The sequence below is a fragment of the Zootermopsis nevadensis genome, unplaced genomic scaffold (genome assembly GCF_977971745.1).
Source record: "Zootermopsis nevadensis isolate Lab colony 2312 unplaced genomic scaffold, Znev_1.0 Znev_ptg000021l, whole genome shotgun sequence".
Lineage (NCBI taxonomy): Eukaryota > Metazoa > Arthropoda > Insecta > Blattodea > Termopsidae > Zootermopsis > Zootermopsis nevadensis.
This window is the reverse complement of record NW_028259153.1, coordinates 22,620,467-22,642,791: the sequence shown is the minus strand read 5'-3', so window position 1 is coordinate 22,642,791 and position 22,325 is coordinate 22,620,467. Positions and strand designations below refer to the sequence as shown.

Below are 22,325 nucleotides of genomic sequence, written 5' to 3'. Positions count from 1 at the left end.
TAATTATTTATTAGGTTATTAAATTATGTTCATGAGATGATTATTATTTAATTTACAGACCGATTATAAAAAACCACTACAAACATTTCACCCACGCAAGATCACGCTATACGCGACATACATTTACGAAACAACATTGAATGTGATAACAAAGTACAATTGATCTAGAAGAGGATAACTTTCCGATATTTAATTGACATCTGACGAAGGATTGCATTTAGAATATTACATTTGAATTTATATTGATTATACACCTGAAGATGGTTCATTGAAAACCGAAACATGTCGTGAAAAAAGATGATGATATAATTGTAAATCGAATATTTCGATAGAAAGAGCATCATTTTAATATATTTTAAATATTAAATGTTAATTGTAGTAATAATATTTTAATATTTAATAAAACATTTTATTGTGATTAGACGGTTAATATTAAACAATTAAATTATGTTCTTTTATCTATAATGAGGTGCTAAGATCTTGGCACAAATATGAAGTTATAAGGGTACAGTCTGGACCTATTTCCAGTAACTATACCAGTGTTATAGAGTCTTAGAGAAACAACGGAAGAGTTCAGTCGGTATAGTTGGTAAATTAGTCACGTTTCGAAATGACTGCATCCCATTTCCACTGAACCAACCTGCTCGATTTGTATGCTTTCCTGTGTATGTAAAAGAATTTCGATGAGTCTATTCCCTATGCATACGATTATAAAGCATGTTCCTTCACAGTATTAATACAGATCCTTGTAAATACGCCCACTTTCGTCTGAAGCTTACGTCTCCACACTACCGACAATCCTACTGAGAAAAAACCTTTATCATCAAGTCTTTAGAGACAATTTGCCCGCTAAATCACGTGGATTGAAAGGCTGTTAATGAATTGACCGGTACAAAAATAGAAAACCGACGCCTCTTCAATTTCACTAATTGTTCAACAGTTAAATCAATTAAAATCTCGTCGTATTTTTAAAACACTCGTCTGACAATACAGACGCATTAACAACAAGTAATTCGAGGCAATATTAATTGAATAAACCCTCCTAATAATCGATTTCCTGTTTTTGTAATCAGCCAAGTTCCCACTCTGACAGACATCAAGGTTTGAATCTGAAATTGTATGTACTGGTCGACCCATTTCAATTCTGTCACTGCGAATTGTTTAATGTCCACACGGAACTGAATGGAACGAAGATTGTGTTCAGCGGAGTAGAAAATACTCACGCCACGGACGAAATCACTTAAACAAGAAGCTGACTACAAGGGTTCATGAATGTGTTCAGTGACGTCATTCCCAAACTGCAGTCAACGGATTCTTTAATATTTTCCTTTCTTTATTTAATGAATTTTAAACTGCAGTCGTAGTAGAATGGTTATCAATTCTGACCGAGATTTCTCGTGGAAAATACCAGAATAGTAGGCCTAACTTGAATTCTATCACGACTGTATACTTTCTCATCCTTTCCAATTAACGAGCCTATTCATAAATCATTCCACGCCACACATTCTTCGTAAATGATGAATAGCTTACCGAAGATTCCCTATTTAGAAGCTGACAACTCACAGTTAGTCAAGAAATGACACATCTTTTACGACTCATTACCGCGTTTACACGAGGAAACTGTCCTAATGCAGATAAATCCAGTACACATATTCCCACCCAGTTTTTCACAAGATCCATTTTTAATATTATCATCCCATCTATGCCCGTGTCTTCCGAGTGCTTATTCCTTTCAGGTTTTCCAGCCATGTTTTTCCTGCGCCATTGACGGCGTTGTTAAGTAATTCATAAATGTAAAACACGGGCTAAATATTCAGTCCCTCGGATGATAAAAATAGACGACATCTGTCAGACTAATACGGACTACCACGCTTAATATAATCTAGAATGTGTTGAGGCTTTAATATGGTTTCTACAACCGTCATGAATACAGCACTCTATGCAACTTACCATTGTAATCCATCAGTTAGGCAGACACGCTACATGGTTACAGCATATGTGAGCATACTCACTACATCGTAGGAGCATTCCCTTGGCTCGATTACCTGTGTATGCCCTCTGTACTCCCGGCAGTTTATTTTATATTATTTATTTAGTGTTCTGTCTGACGACAGGTCCATATGAACAGGATCCTTCCATCCTTTTCTCGGACTGGGACCTGTTCATATACGTTCTTGGCAGATGATCCAGAAGTGGTTTGCCACTGCCTTCTTCTGTGTGTGAATGGAGTAATTGTTGGGATGCCACGGAGGAAAACTCCGTGTTGCCTAGACCACGGCCTTGCCCAACACAAGTTATAAATTCGGGCACCGCCGGGAATCGAACCCGAGACCCCCAGGATTACAAGGCCAGCGTTCTAAACGCTAGACCACCTCATCTTATTATTATTTAGTGTTCTGTCTGACGACAGGTCCATATGAACAGGATCCTTCCATCCTTTTCTCGGACTGGGACCTGTAATAAATTCTGCGATAATTCTGTATACCAAGTTATTTGGTAAGCAATCGGCCCAATGTGTGATGTGCATGAAACCAATGCTAACTCTTTAAAGCCGAGTGGTAACTACACGCACCACCTGATTTAACACCCATAAACCCCGCGGTTTCTGTTTCATTTTGTAAACAGCAATCATTTCCCTAAACAGAATTAACCAATCTATCTTTGTGTTGGTAATATTTTGTATCGTATTTTAAGTAAGGACAGCATTGAAAAAACTGAATTTTCAAGTAATACATTTTTGTATTCGGTAAAGATTACACATTTTCATATTTAGATCGGTAGTGGGATACGAAATGACGCAGATTTTCAAATGTGGGTTTTCCGGTTTGTAACGCCACGTGGGCTCACTTCAGACCTGAAGATGGAAACAATATACTGCTCCGAAACACTGGTATCTACCCGTAACTGCACATTGTATTACAACCGAGAATATCAACATCGTCATCTTAACTGTCGTGAGAACCTCGGGTCTCCTCAGATGTCGTATCTAATCCTGTTCATATACGATAAACCGATTTATCCAGCGGCTGGCACAATTTATTACGATAAACCGATTAAGGTACTGTGAATATAATTACACTTTCAGACGTCAACACAAAGATCCGATTACAGGGCAGGCCCCCCCCTCCAAAAAATAAACCCCCGATTCACTCTACTGTCTGATGCTACATCCCTTGGTCCTTACATTCACAATTTCGTGAAGTGACAAGATTATGACATCGGTGAGCGTTCTCTCTAATTAACCCTAAAAAAACTGAAGGTCAATAATGAGTGAGATTTCAGGTTCGCGTGGCGACGAGTATAAAAATGACTTCTAAGATGACAGGCGATCGCCTTTATGATGGAAGCATTAAGCACCTCCGAAACGTCGTAAAATTTATACCATACTTCAGGGTGTAACATCCCAAAAGACATCTTCATACTCGTCGCCATGGCAACCTAAAATGTCACACAGAGATTTTTCTTCGTAAAATTGTGAGGAAATGTGTTTCGGCCCGCAAAAGTTCTCAGCCTGTAAACAATCCCTGCGTACACGAGGTTGGTTGTAAGTTACCTTGTGATTTATAAATGCTTCTTATTACTGATTCAGAAAAAAGAAATATTTATTTTCACGGTGACTTCACATCTCGTCTATTTACCGCTGAATGAGTGTTATTGAACTTAAGCCTTGCTACTTAGTCTTACAGCTGAGTTCTGCCTCTCAACGCGCTCGCCACTGTGATGCTACACATCTGAACAGCTATTGAATTGTCACGACGATGATGAAGCAGAACAGTTTTGGTCGTTTCACGCGTGTTAAAAAAACCCTCTCTTTTTCCGTCGTATTTTTCACAGCTATTGCTTGTTTGTTTGTTTGTTTGTTGAAGACTCATAGCCACTCCTCATATCTCTATCCATGTTATCGTAAAAGAAACCTTGTTCAAATGTTTAATCCTTTGAAACCGAAGAGAGAAAGATAATGAGAATAGCAGAAGTGTAGAATTTGCAAAGAGGAAATTGTGGGGGGGGGGGGGGGGGGAGAGAATTGCGAGACACTTAAATTTCAGGGGGGGGAAGAGCATCTTGTAGTTAGAAGGTCCCCAGGAAATACCCGCTCGTCCTTCTGTTAAGGATAGAGTAAGAGTGAAGACGTTAGTGCGATAATTGGCAGAAACGAAGGAAATTTTGAGTTGCATATTAAAAAATGCTTAAGTTATTCATTTGAAAGTTTAGAATATAATTTAGCGGCTTCGGCTGGAGCGGGGAAAGTTGGACAGTTTCGAAGCCTACAGAAAAATTATTAACTTCTTGATCAAAATGAACAGTAACGTATCCCAAAATTTAACTTGCATATCCGATGACACAGGGAAACAAATTCTAAAAACGCGAATGTAATCGCAACAGACTTGTACCGTAGTAGCTAAGCAACCGTCTTTGTATCTCAGTCTACGAAGTGTATCAAATTATAAGTTTAATGAGATCAGCAACGCAGACTCCATTGTCTATAGAAGAGCAGCGATCCTGAAATTTTCCGACAGATTTTTCAGAATTCTATCACCTGTAGCAACAGCGACTCAAAATGAACGTCGCTTTGCGACAGGTTACTGAATTAAGTGACGGGACCAATTCTCATGGGACATGGAAGGAGCATGTGTGTGTCCGACACAAACTGGACACAACCAGTTACACTGTTTACAGTACAGCATCAAAAATAGCTAGAACAGTTTCACAACGCATTTTAAGAGGCCGCTGAGGTGATGCTAGCAAACATAAAAATATCAGATCTTAACATTTACCTAAAACAAACTGCACGTATAATGAAAACATTTTACACATAAAAATTAACGTTTTCCCAAATGTGTATTCCTTCCCCTCTTGCGCGGTTCAAGGTCCAAGGAAAGTCAATGGCTAATGTAACTTAATTTGTTGAGGAACGCGCCAGATTTGTCACTCTGTACGTGAAACTCCGAACTTGTTTGAAGTCAACACCGAGTAAAAGGTTTTCGGTTACAGCCATCGGAAAACCCCACAGCTCGAATGTAAGACCTACGAAATGTTATTTTCCAACCCCGGTACTCAGAAGACGTCATTCAGATATCGCATTCGGTTACATTGTCAACAACTAATTTGAGGCACCTTCTTAATTTCATTTAATAAACGCCCACGTGTCAAAAGCAAACACAGACGATCTGAAAACCTAAAGGAAAGAAACTTTGATAAACAAAGGTGTAGATACAAGGAACATAATAAAATGGATTTAAGTTGGCAAAAATTACACGCAGTCCAAGGAAGACAAGGAAAGGCTAACCTTGAAATCACAGGGACTGTATCATGACAAATTATTGAAATTCTAAAAATCAGTAACCGAATTATCGATATTCCTGCTTCGTATTCGGGAAGTACTGAGTTTAAATCTCAGACCGTAGACTGCTATCCTGATCCAGTTCATTCGTGGGATTTCTCAGTCACTCTGGGCAGTTATCAGTTGCACATAGTACCTTAAAACTAGGCCACAAACGTTTCCTACCATATCCCCTCCACTCCATTATTTATTGATCGTACCATCATTAGATGTTTCATAGTCTGGACTACTAAATAAAACATAAATACGTGTTCATGGTAATTTTTAGAATGAGCCCCCGAGTCCGTGGTTTAAACAAACGACCCCTGAGGTCACGGCCACTTTTTTAAAAAATTTAGTGTTCGGTCTATCCACCGCTGTTCCCCGACCTGTAAGAAGCATGGTGGGTAGCCTACTTCAAGGGGTTTAATAAAGAACGTAATGCAAGCGGGAGAATTTGTTAACGTCAGATCGTAGTTAATAAGCTTACAACTAATTGTGAGCAAAGTGGTCAGACTGGTAGCGTTAAGTGCCGTCAAACTATACCGTTCTGTCTGTAAGTAATAACATTATGAACAAAACTTTGAAACTTTCAACTAAAAGTGTTCCGAGCCAAGACCTCTCTAAATATCTTACCACCAGTAAATAGCCCATTAGAAATTGTGAGAAAATCTAAACTAGTACACACACATAGTCTTCAGTATTGTCTCATACGGCCTAAAATCCCTTAACAGCAAATAATTACGAGCCAGAACTTGCCTATTGTGTAGATAAGAATAGAGCTGGTTACGTCACATCGTTGTTGCAAAGCCGCGAGTGGTTGGTTGGTAGGTTGGTATTACGTAACACGAAAAATGTCCCACTTTTCCCCTCACTCTCGTTTACTTAAAAGTAGCGGCATGTATGTTTAACGTCTTAAATACTACTTTAACTTACAGGATGAACACATATTTTTCAGATAGAATATTCATGATTTTACACATCAAAATGGTTGTGATAAAATTCATATTTAATTATACAAATCCAGTACCACGCCCTTATGAAAAAAAAACCCATTAAATTTGTGTTTAGTGCACATAAAACCTACCTACCAATGCAACTGTTTAAATATAATTTCCATTCATTCACATTTATCGCTGATACAAATGTACTATTGTAGATATCAATTAGCATGCCAATGGTGCGCTTAAAAACCTGGATAACATTTGAACGAAATAGTTATTCAAGTTTTAAAAGCCCAGCATTTGAAAAGTCCTGGGTTTGATATCGACCGTTTTCACTAACAATATAAAAATGTCAGTATTACGATAACCAGTCACCTGAAGCCAAGAGCATAGTTAACTCCCGAAACGTCGTGTATACTTTAATGGACAATTTTGAACATAATGTTCCTATAGCAAAATTCCTGCCTGATCGTTCATCACTAATGTCACAGTGATCAACAAATGTATAGATACTTATCCTTCTGACAGCAAAATCAAAGTTCACATTTTTCTGTCTCCCCCCCCCCCCCCCCCCCCACGGTGACAGATTGTGAAGTTTTCCTTCCCGCAGACTTGTTACATTGCTTGTTTCTTGTACGATGAAAAGCCATCAGTTCTAGATAATCCAGGGTTCTTAAGGGTTCTATAAAAGTTTTGCTGTTATTCACGTAGGCAAAGGGTTAACGTGTATTTTCCACACCCTGACATTAATAATTAAACCACCACGCCGGCACGCACTCTCGCGTGTTTGAGAGACGAAGGGGAATAGGGTTACTCAGCGAAGTTGTCAGGTCCGTGTTATTACCAGTTTAAAATAAACAACTCAGTATTTCATACACGATATTTATCTGTAATCTACACAGGAAATATACGGGTCCTATAATACACCTTTTAGTATTGTCCGCCAAATTTCGTATAAATTCGGTTTAATCATGGCACATGGCAAATTTTGATTTAAATATTACGTAAGCGACTCTCCCATTTCAGAGTGGAACAATGATATTCTTCTAAATCGTGTATTGATTGGCCAATAAATTTTTTTATGTTAAAATATTATTCTTGGTATAAATTTTAAACACATTTCTTTTCTGGGGGGCAACCCCCACCCCCCCCCCCCCACCCCCCAGAAGAGGAGACTACATTACGTAGTCATACAATGAAGAATTATATGTTTAGTTCTGTACGTTATTAAAATCTGTGCATATTCAAGTAACAACACAGAGGACAGGAAGAATAATTAACGTGTTTAGAGCACATCCGGATTGAAGACGGAACTATTTCTTTCGTTTATACGTCATTGTTTATTACGCAAGAGGAGGGCGTTAAAAGCAGTAATGCCGGTAAAACCCGGCGAGTTTTATAGTCACATTAAATTTCACAATGTCATGATGAATCTAACTTAATTCACACAGAACTATTTACTACGATGTTAACCAAGGAACAGCGTTTTATAAAAGACTTGTTGAAATTCACAGGACTAGTAAATTCGTTAGCTGAAATGTAGTAAATAGTCTATTCGATGAACCATTTTAATTTAAACTGATGATATGTGATTTAAGCTACAGGTAATATTAGAGATACACTTAATTGATTGATTTAAATAACAATTAAAATATTTCTGAATGGAAGATGGGACCGATACGTTCCTCCGAAACGTCGGTTAACCACCCACAACACGGTGTTACATCCCAAGTCACAGTATAAATTTTCATAGCTGTGACAATTTCAGTTCCTACAAAATAAAAACTCATTGGGTTGTTTCGTCATCCAGTCTGATAGAAGTTTGCCAGCGTTTTAGAGGTCCGTGTTGCCTCCATCATCAGGGTTAACCGGAGTAAGAACCTCAAATCCTACTTTTCAAATGTAATGTATTTCGGTACATCGGGAGATAAAATATGTGCATTGGAAGACACGTCATACAAATTATACGTTCGTTTTATATAGTTCGTGCAAAAGACTCATAAAACATCCAAATATTTATGTATAATGCTGAATAATCTCAGTTATGAAATGGGTTACAATGTTCTAAAGTCCGTGACCTGACTGAAATTACAGTAATTCCCCTTATCCTACGCCCTCTTAGCCTGATTTCCAGTTTAACCGCCTTCCTTTCCACGAGTTCTCTCACCGACGGTAATTAAAATAAAAATTTATCAAAAATTCAGGAACTTTTTAATTTACCTACACAGACCGACGTTATATGACTATGAGGCGACAAACATGAGTCATCAACGCATCAGAGAGAGAAAAAAAAACAGACGACTTATTATACTGATCAAATCTAACGACATAAGTTACATTATTACAGACACTTGAAGTTTATTATTGCACGATGTATCTGTAATTGATAAACCATTCTTTTTTATTATTTAGTGTTCTGTCTGACGACAGGTCCATATGAACAGGATCCTTCCATCCTTTTCTCGGACTGGGACCTGTTCATATACGTTCTTGGCAGATGATCCAGAAGTGGTTTGCCATTGCCTTCTTCTGTGTGTGAATGGAGTAATTGTTGGGATGACACGGAGGAAAACTCCGTGTTGCTTAGACCACGGCCTTGCCCAACACAAGTTATAAATTCGGGCACCGCCGGGAATCGAACACGAGACCCCAGGATTACAAGGCCAGCGTTCTAACCGCTAGACCACCTCATCTTATTATTATTTAGTGTTCTGTCTGACGACAGGTCCATATGAACAGGATCCTTCCATCCTTTTCTCGGACTGGGACCTGTTCATATACGTTCTTGGAAGATGATCCAGAAGTGGTTTGCCATTGCCTTCTTCTGTGTGAGTGTGAATGGAGTAATTGTTGGGATGCCACGGAGATAAATGTAAATGATGAATTTTCACTCTACACTGGGCCACGTTTGCTCTGGTTTAGTGGGATTCCCACCGTATATCAGTCGCTTTCATGTCTATATTAAAAAATTGTTACAATTATAAGATAGATCCGATTCCAGCTACGTGCCCAACCAATCGCAGCCTTCCTTATATAGCTGTCCTAACAATACTACGTGACTATCTGTGTATTGTTTTATTAACTATGTGGGCGTTATATTGCAGTGTACTTTAAATTATAATCAAGAGTGGTGCGATAAAGAAATCGAAAGAACATAAAACATGTTCGCACGCCATTTTCTACTCTTCTTTTCTCTCATGTAATTTCTAGCAGACACTCAAATGTGTTAAAGTCCAGTTGACTCAGTTTACTGAACACATTTGTAACTGACACGTGTCAGGGTTTGACAGAACTGTCAATTCTCCGTGTAGCTGGGAATTTTTGAGTTACAGTTTGTTTTATTCCATTAGCCAATTTTTTTTTTCGAAAATAAAAGAAAATGCAAGCATTATGTACTCATGAAACGATCATAAGTAACACGACATTTCATTCTTTTGTATTACAGACTGTTTAAAAACACCCTAGCCGTAGAATTGACACTTTGGCTAAATTTTACATAACTTGATTATGTATTTACATGGCTCTATATACATCTTACATAATGGTTTACCGCTATTAATAATACACCACAAAAAATTCGAAAGTTTGGTTTCCCTTATGTTCAGGCATACCAACTAAAACCACTGAAAGAATTTGTTTCTAATTCTGAAACAACATTAGGCATCTCCGTTACAAATGTCAGTCAGATAATGACATAGAGATACTGAAAATTGAAGTAGGTGGTACATATATTTACCATTTGCCATAATAAATCCTAATGGAAGTGCAGTTGACTCTCGTTACATCCACATGACGAGGCTACCACTAACTGCTCCACTAATATAATAGCCGTTGTCCGACACGCTAGACTGTAGGAGTGTGCCGTTCGTGCGGGAATAGACGCATTGATGCATTTCGACGTAAAGATGTTTTCGCATTTATTTTTTTTTATAAATAAGTTGTAGAAATATTAAAATTTTAACGCGATTTAAATATAACGGTGTAATAAATCATGCCTCTTACTGATCAAGACAAAAAAGGTTTAATTTTGTCAACTTTGACGGGTCATAAGGTCAGATAACGTCCAATCCTTCCTGAGAAGCTAATAGTTACCCAAATAATAAATTCCAAAGTTCACAACAGCTGCCCACTTGCCCGTACACTGAGCCAGATGGGTAGAATTTTAAATTATAGAACTTAATGGGGTAATAAATGTTCCTCTACTTGGAATATTCTCGGACAGAAACTCATTTGTCATAATTATGGAACAAAATGTAAAAGAGAAAAGTTCCAAGAAGGAATTTGGCAAAACTAAGATCAATATACTAAAAGAATATCTCATTATTAAGGATATGCCGGGCGTTAATTTCTGTTAATTACTGTTAATTAAATTTATGGCTATGAGATAGTGTCAAATGGAATGACCTTCATACCTAGTTGTAGAAATTCGGCTAAACGTGATCAGAGTATATTAGACACTAAGTACAAATATAAATACATAATTTATCGCACTAGAGAGCTATTTCACTTTTCCGAAACCAGATTAATAATACATTACCTCCAAGAAAGCGATAAAGTCCTCGACATTTTGTACGAACTCAAGTTTCTATGGCAACTCAAAGAAGCTTTCGCACTGCCATATAAGAGTTCAAAAAATATTAAATATCACAAGCCACTGAGTTAATCTGTTCACATAACAACGATGTATTGTTTGGTATGGTGACAGCTCTTTTGATAAACGCCTCTCAATAGGACGTCCTTTGTTTAGCGGCCATGTTGTGTGTCATCCGCTTTAAGCCAGAAGCTTAACACCACATACACACGGCTTTAAGACAAGAATAACATTTGTGCGTTTCCGTGTAAGAATGTACTATGGATATTCTTATCACGTGGCTCTTCCGACCTCGAATACGCACTTCCATCTTCTCACGGAAATGCAAATAAAGACGTTTCACCTACCACAAAATTAACTCGTTTTTCGGCAATCCGAATGAATTTTTTGTACACACATTCAATAGACTGTAATGCTTTACGATCCAGATCCAAAGAATAAGGAAACATACGCACACCGTGTCATCAGTGGGCCCGTCACAACGGTAACTAGGCTACGGGCTGAACGACCCGGGTTCGATTCTCCAGAAAGACAATATTTTTCTCTTTTGCATAACGTCCAGACTGCCTCTGGGTCCCACCCAACTTCCTAGCCAATGATTACCTCGTCAACCAGTTGATCTTTGTAATGGTGAAGCGTTGTGTTTTCTTCGCGGTACGGACTGAATTCGTAAATTTTACTTAGACGAGCTTAGGCTTCAAAGGGTTAACCAGTTGATCTTTTTAATGGTGAAGAGTTGTGTTTTCTTCGCGGTACGGACTGAATTCTTTAATATTATTTAGACGAGCTTAGGCTTCAAAGGGTTAACCAGTTGATCTTTGTAATGGTGAAGTGTTTTCTTCGCGGTACGGACTGAATTCGTAAATTTTACTTAGACGAGCTTAGGCTTCAAAGGGTTAACCAGTTGATCTTTTTAATGGTGAAGAGTTGTGTTTTCTTCGCGGTACGGACTGAATTCTTTAATATTATTTAGACGAGCTTAGGCTTCAAAGGGTTAACCAGTTGATCTTTGTAATGGTGAAGTGAAGTGTTTTCTTCGCGGTACGGACTGAATTCGTAAATATTATTTTGACAAATTTCGCCTCTGTCGATCAGAATCTGGTTGTATGTCGTAATCGGTTGGTCGCCATGTCACGTGTATTCTGTTCGATCAGAAAACTTCGATGGACTTTCTTTTAATATGGCTGTGTATGTTCCTGCAGCTGTCTGCAAAAAAACCTTCCGCGACGTCACGCAAATAGTTCGTAGGCCATCACCGTGACGATGTTGAATGTCTTATCTTGTTTGACTTTCGGAAGAAACTGCGCACCTAATATTTCGTTCGAGGTGACAAGTCGGTGATCCGTGGAAAAGGGAAACATGTAGCACGACAAAAAAATTCTGTCACAGACTGAAAGGCAGAGGGACTATTTCCTGTCAAATTAATGTTTCTGATTTCCGTTTTCGCGGTCGTTTGTTAGAGGCAATGCCAGTGTAAGTGATCGTAATGGTCTGATATATATACAGCTTTTTACCACTCCCCTTCGCAGTCGTGGCTTGTAGAAAGCTTTCTTTCCTTGTTTGCCGTCTTCAACGATTTGAAGACAAAATTCCAGAGTATATTTAAGTAAATACATTATATTTTTCCCTCTATCTTTTTCCATTCGCATTACAGTCCGATCCACTCTCTGCATAAATATTTCGTCACCACATATTATTCTTTTTCTTCATACTTCATAATTTCGTGTTATGTCTATTATCAACTTCCATTTCGAGTAATCACTGTTATCATCCTTTTTAAATGTGTCTATTTGCAGCAGTGGGCATAATTTAGTAAAATTTTTAATATATTTTCACTTATATGTTAGATTCTGACCTGAGCATTAGACCAAATATCTTCCCCCTGTGGTTCACATTTGCAAATCCCCTTCACCTGATAATTCCCCTAATCATTTATAAACCATCTACTTCCTTAAATCTCCCCACTTCAACTCTGAAGATGGAGGCAGTACGTTGCTTCCGAAACGCTGGCACACAGTCAAAAATACTACATGGCTGAAGAACCTAGAAGAGAATTTGGTGAGATTTTGGGTTCTCGCGGAGACGAATATAAAGATGGCTGTCTTATAGGATATAAATAAATAAATAAAGTATTTGTATAAAGCTTTCGTATACAACTCTAACATTACACGTTTCTTCGTACAACAGGCCAGACAGATAAAGTCTCATACACGAGAGTATTACGTAAAAATAAACACTGTGTACACGACAGTGTTACATATATATATATATATATATATATATGCCTATTTTATTTACTTATGATTATTAACTACGAACCAGGATAAAATCTTTGAAAATAGTTTTCTTCAACTTTAAATGTTCTTAAAAATTTACGAGATATGCCGTTTACTGGGCGTGAAATTTCTTTCACTAATGATCAATGACATTAAATGTCAAACAGATATATTTTAAAAGCAGTTAAACACTTTTATTCATAACACATCTGCATTATTCACAGGAACACAGTTTCTTAAGCCAGTTGTTGATATATCAACCGCTGATGGCCGCTATTCTGTCTACAAGAGTAATCAGTTGTGTTAACTGGTCGGTCGGTATGTGTGCGTAGTTTGTTAGACCGTGCAAATTGTTGATTTCGATGCTAGGCAGGCTTTTCAGAGATGGCATTCTTGTCCCATCCCAAGGGCTAGACTTAGTTTTGAAAAGAAGCAGTTGGTCTGTAAATCTATAGTGACCACACCCTCACATGCGGTACACAACAGCTAATGTGATTTGAAGCTCTCAAGGAACTGATACGAAGTCGAAGTTTGTCTTCACGACTGTAACGCCTTGGAGCTGAAGATTGAGGCAGTAGGCTTCTCCGAAACACAGGTACGAGTTACATACGAGTTGACACTGTGATGATACAGGGAGTAGGGGTATCTGAAATTTCGGTAAACTTCTACCAGACTACACGGCGCTACGACCCAGAGGACTCAAGGTTTTAAGAACCTCAGATCCTTAGTTTCTGTAAGGACACGGCTGCAAGTTGGCATTCGAATATTTCCTTTCCTTTCTCCTTTCCATCCTATAGTTTCTTTATTATTTATTTAATTTCCCTCCGTCTATGTTTCCACTCTTTCTCTCTTTATCATCCATGCATTTTTAAGGCTGGCTGGTTCTTTAATTTAATTATTTATCCTCAATTCATACTTGAGTCAAATTGAATTGAAATTACGAATCACGAAACAAACATAAGATAAACACTCAACTGTGATGTACTTTAAGGTACTAAACAGTCATTTGTCTTGGAAGAAGTTACTATAACGACAAAGGCGATTAAGGATCATCAGTACTAACCTATCAACCGGAATATTCCCCAAAGGACGTTTCGGAGTTTATTTGAGTAAAGAACAGAGTAGGTAAATTTTGTACTGTCAGGTTAACTTTCTCAGTAGTTGCGATTTCAGTTTCTGACACCGGCAACATGAAGATCGCTGTCTCGTAGGACGCTGCGTCATGTAGCAGACGTTTCAGAGGCAAACACTTCTGAAACGTCGGCCAATTTCTACGAGATTACACTCCGCAACATGCAAATGCTGTAAAATTTTAGTAAGGAATGATAAATGACCGTAAATGGTACGTAGGGACCTTAAAGGCGGTGGTCGTGGTCTATTACAGCACTAAGCTCGACAGACCGAGTACACCCAGTCGAGATTCGAAGTGATTTACTCCTGTGCAGAAGCCTACGCGTTACCGCTGCACTAACCTGCTTCGGTCCGTTCTGCGTCGAATTAGCACGCGGACGTCGGCGTAAGTTTCAGCTGCAATACGCCCCCTTATTTTATTCCAAGTATCTGTTTAAAGGTCTATCAGTCATGAAACTGACAAGCAACGTTCTGGGAATCCCACGGAACCTCGTCGTGTAATTAAACGGGTACCTCATCATTACGGGGATGCCCGCTTCTACGAACACAAAATGAAATGCCAAAATGTTCTATTGTTATCCGTGGTCTGTGGCGCGACTAATGGCAGATGAATATAATGTTTAATTGTGTCAGATGGGCAGTTCTCACTTCCAGTGGGAAAAATACGAAAGAAACTTCTAGAAAAACTTGTTAAGATACTGTGCTTACGAAGCGGTAATGTTTCAGAAGGAACAACACTCTTCTCGTGATCTCATGTGGCTCTTGGCGTCTATTGGTGATCTAACACATCACCTAGAGTTCTTCTTAACCACGTTTAACGTTACTGTAAATCACGAATTACAAAAATTATGACAAAGGAAAACCCATCTTTCAAGACACATTCAAGAGAAGATGAATAAAGCACAAAAGATACATCGCCAAAGATATTCTGATAGAATTGAGATTTTATCGACTTTTCATGGTTGTGAAACATGCAGATAATGGCTTACAGGATTTCGTTCAGCACACAGGTATTTAAAATTCCTGAAACGTTTCCTGAATTCAAATATATGGAAACGTGAGAATTGTTATACTATGAAGAACGAGAATCCGGGTAATTAGAATATTTTTTTTTTTGTGGATATTATCCATCTTCTAGTAAATAAAATATAAAACGTAAAACGACGTTTCGGAGATGGGGATCCATCTCCGCCTTCAGGTTCCTACTCAGTTGGGCCCACTAGATAGAGCCCCATCTCCGAAACGTCGTTTTACGTTTTATATTTTATATACTAGACGATGGATAATATATAAGAAAATTTTTATTCTAATGACTCATCGCCATCGTCAAGAACTTTTAGATTTGATAGAGAATCCGGGTGTTTCTTTTTTGTGATGCAACTCGTTTCCGGCTGTCAGCGAATTACGTATGGCTGGTGATGTAATGTGGTTCTAGGGCGATAATTTCCACGAGCACGAGGAGTGAGCAAATTAATGCCATTGGCAGTGAAACTGGTAAACTTCAAGATACTATTTTGGTACCCAATTGGCAAGATAGTTTAGCAAGATGATCCTAATTTGAATCCTGACTTTTAACAATGTGGAATATTTTATGGCCCCTTTTAGTCCTTCAAGTCAAATTTATGGATAAAATTCTGACACTTTTCTTTTCTAAATGAATTATGGTTTATCTCGGTTCGTTATTTTTCTGACTGCCGAATGTATATATGGGAGACAAGAAATGCGTACGAAATTTTGGTTGGAATTCCTGAAGGGAAAGAACCACTCGGAAGATCTAGATACAGATGTGATTGAAGTATTAAGATGGAGCTTAGGGAAGCCAGTTTGGGGGTATGGATTGGAGTAATCTGGCTCAGGACTGGATACGGTAGCAGGCCCTTATGAACATGGTAATAAATATTCAGATTTCATAAAAGGCGGAAAATTTTTTTGGTCAGCTGAGCGTATAATTTCCTTCCCAAAAAAGGACTCTGCTATATGCAGTTAGATTACTTAGTTTGTGGTTTGCACAATTACTTCGGGTTCGAATCTCCACCCATGGACCAGCCATCAAACGATTTTTTGATTCAAAAGGTGAAACAGTACCTTAAAAAAAGCCCTAGACTGATTTATTCCAAATCCACTTTTTCGAAATGTTTAGATATACAAAGAGAATATACAGAGCGTTCCTATGCTTAAAGAAGGCGTATAGCGAAATCGGATGTTAAACTCCATATATTCCAGACCTTGACCGTACTGTCCGGTTTATTCCAAGAGGGCTGAGACCCGAGTATCCCTTGGACAGGTCACCGAAAAGGGCTAATTTATTCCGGACGTGATTGGAAAGCGAAAAATCTCTGTCTCAGGTGGGAATCGAAACTGGGTCGTCCATCCGATAGCCAGTCACCTCGCTGACTCAGCACTGTATCGTAGCAACAGAGACCTAGCCCTGTGTCTCTGGAACTTGCCCCCCAGCCCAGTTCCGATCCAGCAAATTACTTACAATTCTCTAAGGCAAGTCGAAACACGATGGCTTCACATGCGAGAGCTAATTCTGTAAAATTAATTTCGTTTTTGTCTCCTTCCTATCTTAATTAAACACAAGTCTTTTAAGGTTATTCCTGGAAATATAATTTTAAGACAGCAGTCATTGTGCGAAATGCCTTGTCTCCGACTTAATTTATTATAAGAGCTGGGGGCTGCCCGAAACCTTCGAAGAACACATGCTGTAGGATTTAAGCTTCTCGTGGAGGTGAGTCCGAAGATGGCTGTCTTCCGACATGCAGCGCCGTGTAGTCTGGTAAAAATTTACCAGCGTTTCGATAGTCCTTGCTGCCTCCATCATCGTCCTGATGATGGAAGCATCAAGGAACACTAAAACGTTGGTAAACTTAAACCAAATCACACGGTGCTACATCCCGGAAGAAAAGAATGATCTCCTACATTGCACATTTTTTCGCACTGACTCTCGAGAAAAGTCATTCATTTGTTTCTTAATCTGCAGGGACTGACTAGGGACCCACACCCTTATAGGGCCGGGGGGCGGGTACCCTCTTACCTTCCTCACCCAGCCCCCAATCCAACAGACACTTTCCTCCAGCGGTCTCAGTGAAGAATACGTGGAGGTTTGAAGGGTTAAACAAAGTAGACGGAATGAGTGCAGAGATAGAGATATTAAAATTCGTAATTTATATGTCTCGGTATCTTTGAACACACAAATACTCAAGACTAATTTTGGATTTTTATCCACTTATTCACAGTTTTTAACGACGTTTTGCCCTCATAGTCAGGTATTTTTTGAGGTTTTAAGGTTCTATCCCAGGTTTTGGTTACAGGGGCTCCATAAGACTATGGAAATTCTTGGTCAGAATATCATATTGTCTGACACAGTTCCAAACCCTTGATATTCCGAGTACAAACCAGGATATTAGTATGAACATTCGACCTATCACTACGTGTCATACTTTGCAAAACAGATTTTAATTTACAACTTACAGTATATTCACTGGTATAGATGGGGCATTCTGAATATTGAAACAAACTACAATCCCATAATCCTCAGCGATGCATTGTGAGTATCACAGTTTCCAAAAGCGCGGTTCACAGTGTGTGTGGGATACTAACACCACACACAAAAACAAAAGTGTGTTTAAATCGAGCAAACAGGTAGGATTATCAAAAATTATTAAAAACAAAATTTATTCTAAAGCAAGGGAAAAAAAAACACTGATCTGAAAATGTCATGGATGTCATTTGGGAGACAAATAAATACACTTATTTATTATTAAACTAATTATATGGAACAGAATCCTTCATGAGAAGCTAACAGTCACTCAGTTTTACCCTCTGGGGTTTACCCAACCTCCTACATATTGGCTAATGCAGACTTCTGAGGTGGTAAAGTCGCCGCGGAGTGAAGATAACCTCTCATATCCGTCTAATACGGAGGTCTTCATAACATCGTGCTTAATAAGTACCAGAGACATTTCCATTGAATATGTGATTAAGACGACTACCGTCTTCTGGAATTTTACGCTTCGAAGATGGAGGTAGTAAGCACTTCTGAAACGTCGGTTAATTTCTGCGAGACTAAACTGTGCAACATCTCAAAAGACATACATCTTCACATTCACCGTGAAAACCTGAAATCTCGTTCGATAAGGGAACAAATTTTAAAGCCATGCAGACCGTCGGTACAGTTGTTAGCATTCCTTCTTATCTGGAGTGTCCGAGGTGTATATTCTCCGTTCGGAGCCCGTATTCTGAGTAAATATTCTTTTTATTTTCCTCCTTCTCCCCAGGGAAATTAAAATACGCTACGACGTTCTCTTTCAACGTAATTCGCTATTAATAACATTATCAATCTGCCATTTAATTCCATGTTTATAAAGCATCGTTAAACAGGACCTATCATCCAACTTCTTACTGAACATTTTCTATCAGATTCAATTGATTTATATGCGGACTTACCTTCAAAGTTCACGCATGGTGTTCTTCAATTGTGTGTAACCGCACGGTGAGCCTCCCCGAGGAGGTGTCGTCCTGATACGAAGATGGTCACGCGCTGTGTAGCATGGAGATGTGACTTTGACCGACACTTTACACGGACTGCAAACCTCGTGGCCACAGCAAGATTCCCACCGCATCGAGTATAGTAAACAGCAACACTCGCGCCTGCGCCTGCTGCAACCAGCGCAACACATGTGTATGAGTGCCTGCATCAAACGTGGATCCGAGGGGCTGACTCCGTAACACTTCGTATGCTACGACAGCAATACCGGTTAATTCACCTTCATGAAAACCTCAGAATTTCACTTCTCTCCGTTGAGATCCACAGATCATACCAATTGTAAGTATTCTGAGGCTTACGAATGACGACTTCATTACAAAGACTCTCATCAATTGGTTAACGCTGTTTATTCGGAGAACCATACGAAACCCGGAAATACGAAATGCAAACTTTATTGATTCTTAAAAAGGACGATCTATACATAATTACCACTGCACTTCAAACTGTTAATTACTAAATTATCTCAACTCTTGTTCTTTTGTAACAGTAAAAGTTATAAATTTCGTTATACTCAATTTTCGTAACTTCTTCTAAACTTACCATTCATCTAAATAATTATCATATGACGTTATTTCCCTCATTTCTGTTCCCTCACTTTCAGTGACGGTAATACAACAACAAAAATTTACCAGTAGGATTGCTAGGCTGTGTTAGGATTTTTGAATTCTCAGCTGTAATTTTGATTCAGGGACGATATAGGCTTAATAAACAATAATCCTCTGGCTTTAAAAAACATTTTATCAAAAACATACTAGAAGGACGCATGCTGGATTACAAGGAAGCTATCATAAATAAATAAATATATATGTCGACCCATAGCGCAGAAATGCGCTTCGCGTTGACTAGAAAACACTGTATATATATATATATATATATGATTCTAAATGTTGTGCCATTAAGTTAACATTCTTCGCGTGACGGCGTTTTAAAAATATATTCCACAGCAAACAAAGGCGTTGGTGATATTGCTCTTAACACTTCGTCATGCTTTCATTTATAGGTATTTTCATACCATAAAAACAACGTTTTTTTTCTGGACGAGTAATAAGTCACAAAATCACAAATAATATACAAGTTAAAAATTGTCTATTCTGAAGAAGAGATTGCCAATCCCGTCGAAATGAATAGCCTACTATGATCGCGTCTCTCGAAAATTCTAGGAACACAGCGCTGTCTCGTGACGTCTGTTATATGACAAGCTGTAAAAGACCTCTCGGCTTCTGTTCGAAGTACCGGTTCCATAGCCCACTTTATGGCTTGGTCAAATAGTCCATCAAAGCGTTTAGTTCCAGTAAGTTCAGGGACGCAAGGAATTGAGTAGTTTGTTTCTCAACAGTCTCCGGATACTTAACCCTTAAACCAAGTCTAAATAATGCATTCGTGGGGTGTTTAGGCACAAAGTAACTTCATTACTTACATATTTCTAGCGGACATAACTATATGAACGATTTGACTCAAGTTAAAAGTTTTTGCACATAATTACCTTTTTTGTTTTGGACATTTACCACAGGAGAAAAAACATGTAACATCTAGAAACTGTGAGAAGTAACCCCAAAATTTCAAGACGGCAATTTCCACATCTGGAAATCTGTGACAGCTAGAAAAGTTACTCTCTAAAATCCATTCGATGCTTAGGGGCATGTAAGCCATTCTAAATTCAAACCAAGGAACTTCGAATACAAAATCTAGAGATTTACTTACAGACTAAGCCTGATAATTATTAACAGTCAATCAGTCAGACTGCAGATCATTCAATTAGTCAGCCGATGAATCAACATGACGATTCATGTACTAGCATATGACTGCAAATTATAGAACAGACATGATAATGAGACAATAAGTTTGGTGGTAAATTTGCTCAAAGTGGCCTGCAGAAGATTAAAGTGTCTTAACTTGTCTATTTCGCAATAGCAATTAGTAATATAAACCCTGACGAAGTCTGAGGAAATTAACTGGCTTTGATGGTCCAACTTGTCACCATTAAGGTTATTACGGACTTTATACACACAGGTTGTGCAAAATATGCACTTTAAGGGGAAAAAAAACAGCGTAATTTCAATGGCTTTAAAGAGTTAAAGCCCATTGGTAACTATATATACCAACTTCCTTAACAATAAATAACTCTATTTTGATTCTGATTTTCATAAGATTCTCAGAGTAAATAGTGATTACTTCAATCTGTTTTCAACGGGTTCATTCATACTTATAAGTAAAATTCGTAATACAGTCTGAAACATCTAACTAAATATATGGAACAAAGTCTTTCTTGAGAAGCTAATAGTACGCCCAGCTAGTCAAGAAATTCCCCGATTTTTTATAATTTGCCATAGTTCTGAAAGTGTACGTAACGTATTTTAACTTTCTATACTGGATTCGTACAAGGTATGCATAAATAATACCACGAAAGGCAGCCAACGGAATGAATCGATAGAATTCTATGCCGTTTATCTCGAGGGGAAAATAAAGGAAAACAGAAATAAACCTCAGGCGATAAGTACTGAACTTACCACACAAAAGAATAACATAGAAAGCAAATATCTTTGCAGGTGTAATACAGACGTAGCAGAATAACAGCTAGCCTGTGTAAGCCAAGATAACAAAAGAAACACGAGCTGAAATAAAATGTCAATACGTCTGTTTATACCAGTGTTTTCTGCTGCATTAAGTTTTATTATACGTGAAATGGATGGTAACATGCTTTGTTAAAATGAATTTCGTATTTCCCCCCCCCCCCCCTTCCTCAATAACTTCCGCCGGAAACTTGATTTTAATAATTTACAGTATTTTCACAAATGGAAGTTCCAGAACTGTGGAGAAAAAAACCTTTTTCTCCTTATACTAGTAAAAGCCATCCTGTTCACGTCATCGATTGCTCAATTCAATCCGAATTATTAAAACAAAATATGAAACTACCTTTACGGTGATATTTCGGGTTCTCAAGACGTCAGTATGAAAATGGAAGTCTTCTGGATAGTTGCATAAGATTTTTATCTTCTAATATAATTCTCACTGCACCTCACCATGGTTCAACACAAACAAACAAAGGCTGTTCTTTTTTCACAACAAACGTGTAACGAATGACGGAAATTAACTGTAGACGATCTGTATGTCACTACACACTGATGTTGTTTAACTGTTGAATGAATTTCTCTTCTGCTTGTTGGTTAAAAGACGCCATTGCGATAATCGAAAAACTGTAATCTAATTTTAATCGATTATTTTTTTCGATGTCAATCAGAGATGTGTTTCCAACCTCAGAAAAATAAATAATTTATAATCCTTGGTGGATTACCAATTAGACACTTGGGACAGTGCCTCAGTAACAAGAAACTGTAACCGGACAGTAACATTTCATCAAATTAAAAGAACTCAAGACGAAATTACATAAAGAATCTGTAAAGTTTAAAAAGGTTACCACTCTTTACGAGATATTTGCAACTGTAAAATTTTAGAAAAACGAAGCCATGTAAAATATAAACTCTATAATTCAAACAGACCATACAAATTATTTATA

General features: G+C 38.1%; 1 protein-coding gene across 1 annotated transcript in view; it reads right to left on the bottom strand.

Annotated features, from left to right (window-relative positions):
* LOC110840456 (follicle-stimulating hormone receptor) overlaps nucleotides 1-21,979 on the bottom strand; it is a 59,928-nt gene extending 37,949 nt beyond the window's left edge. The window contains exons 1-2 of the mRNA XM_087352639.1: nucleotides 21,725-21,979; nucleotides 18,712-18,924 (exon numbers count right to left, since the gene is read on the bottom strand). The gene's annotated coding sequence lies outside the window, so the exon portion shown is untranslated. The remainder of the gene's footprint in view (nucleotides 1-18,711; nucleotides 18,925-21,724) is intronic.
* Nucleotides 21,980-22,325: the final 346 nt, after the last annotated feature.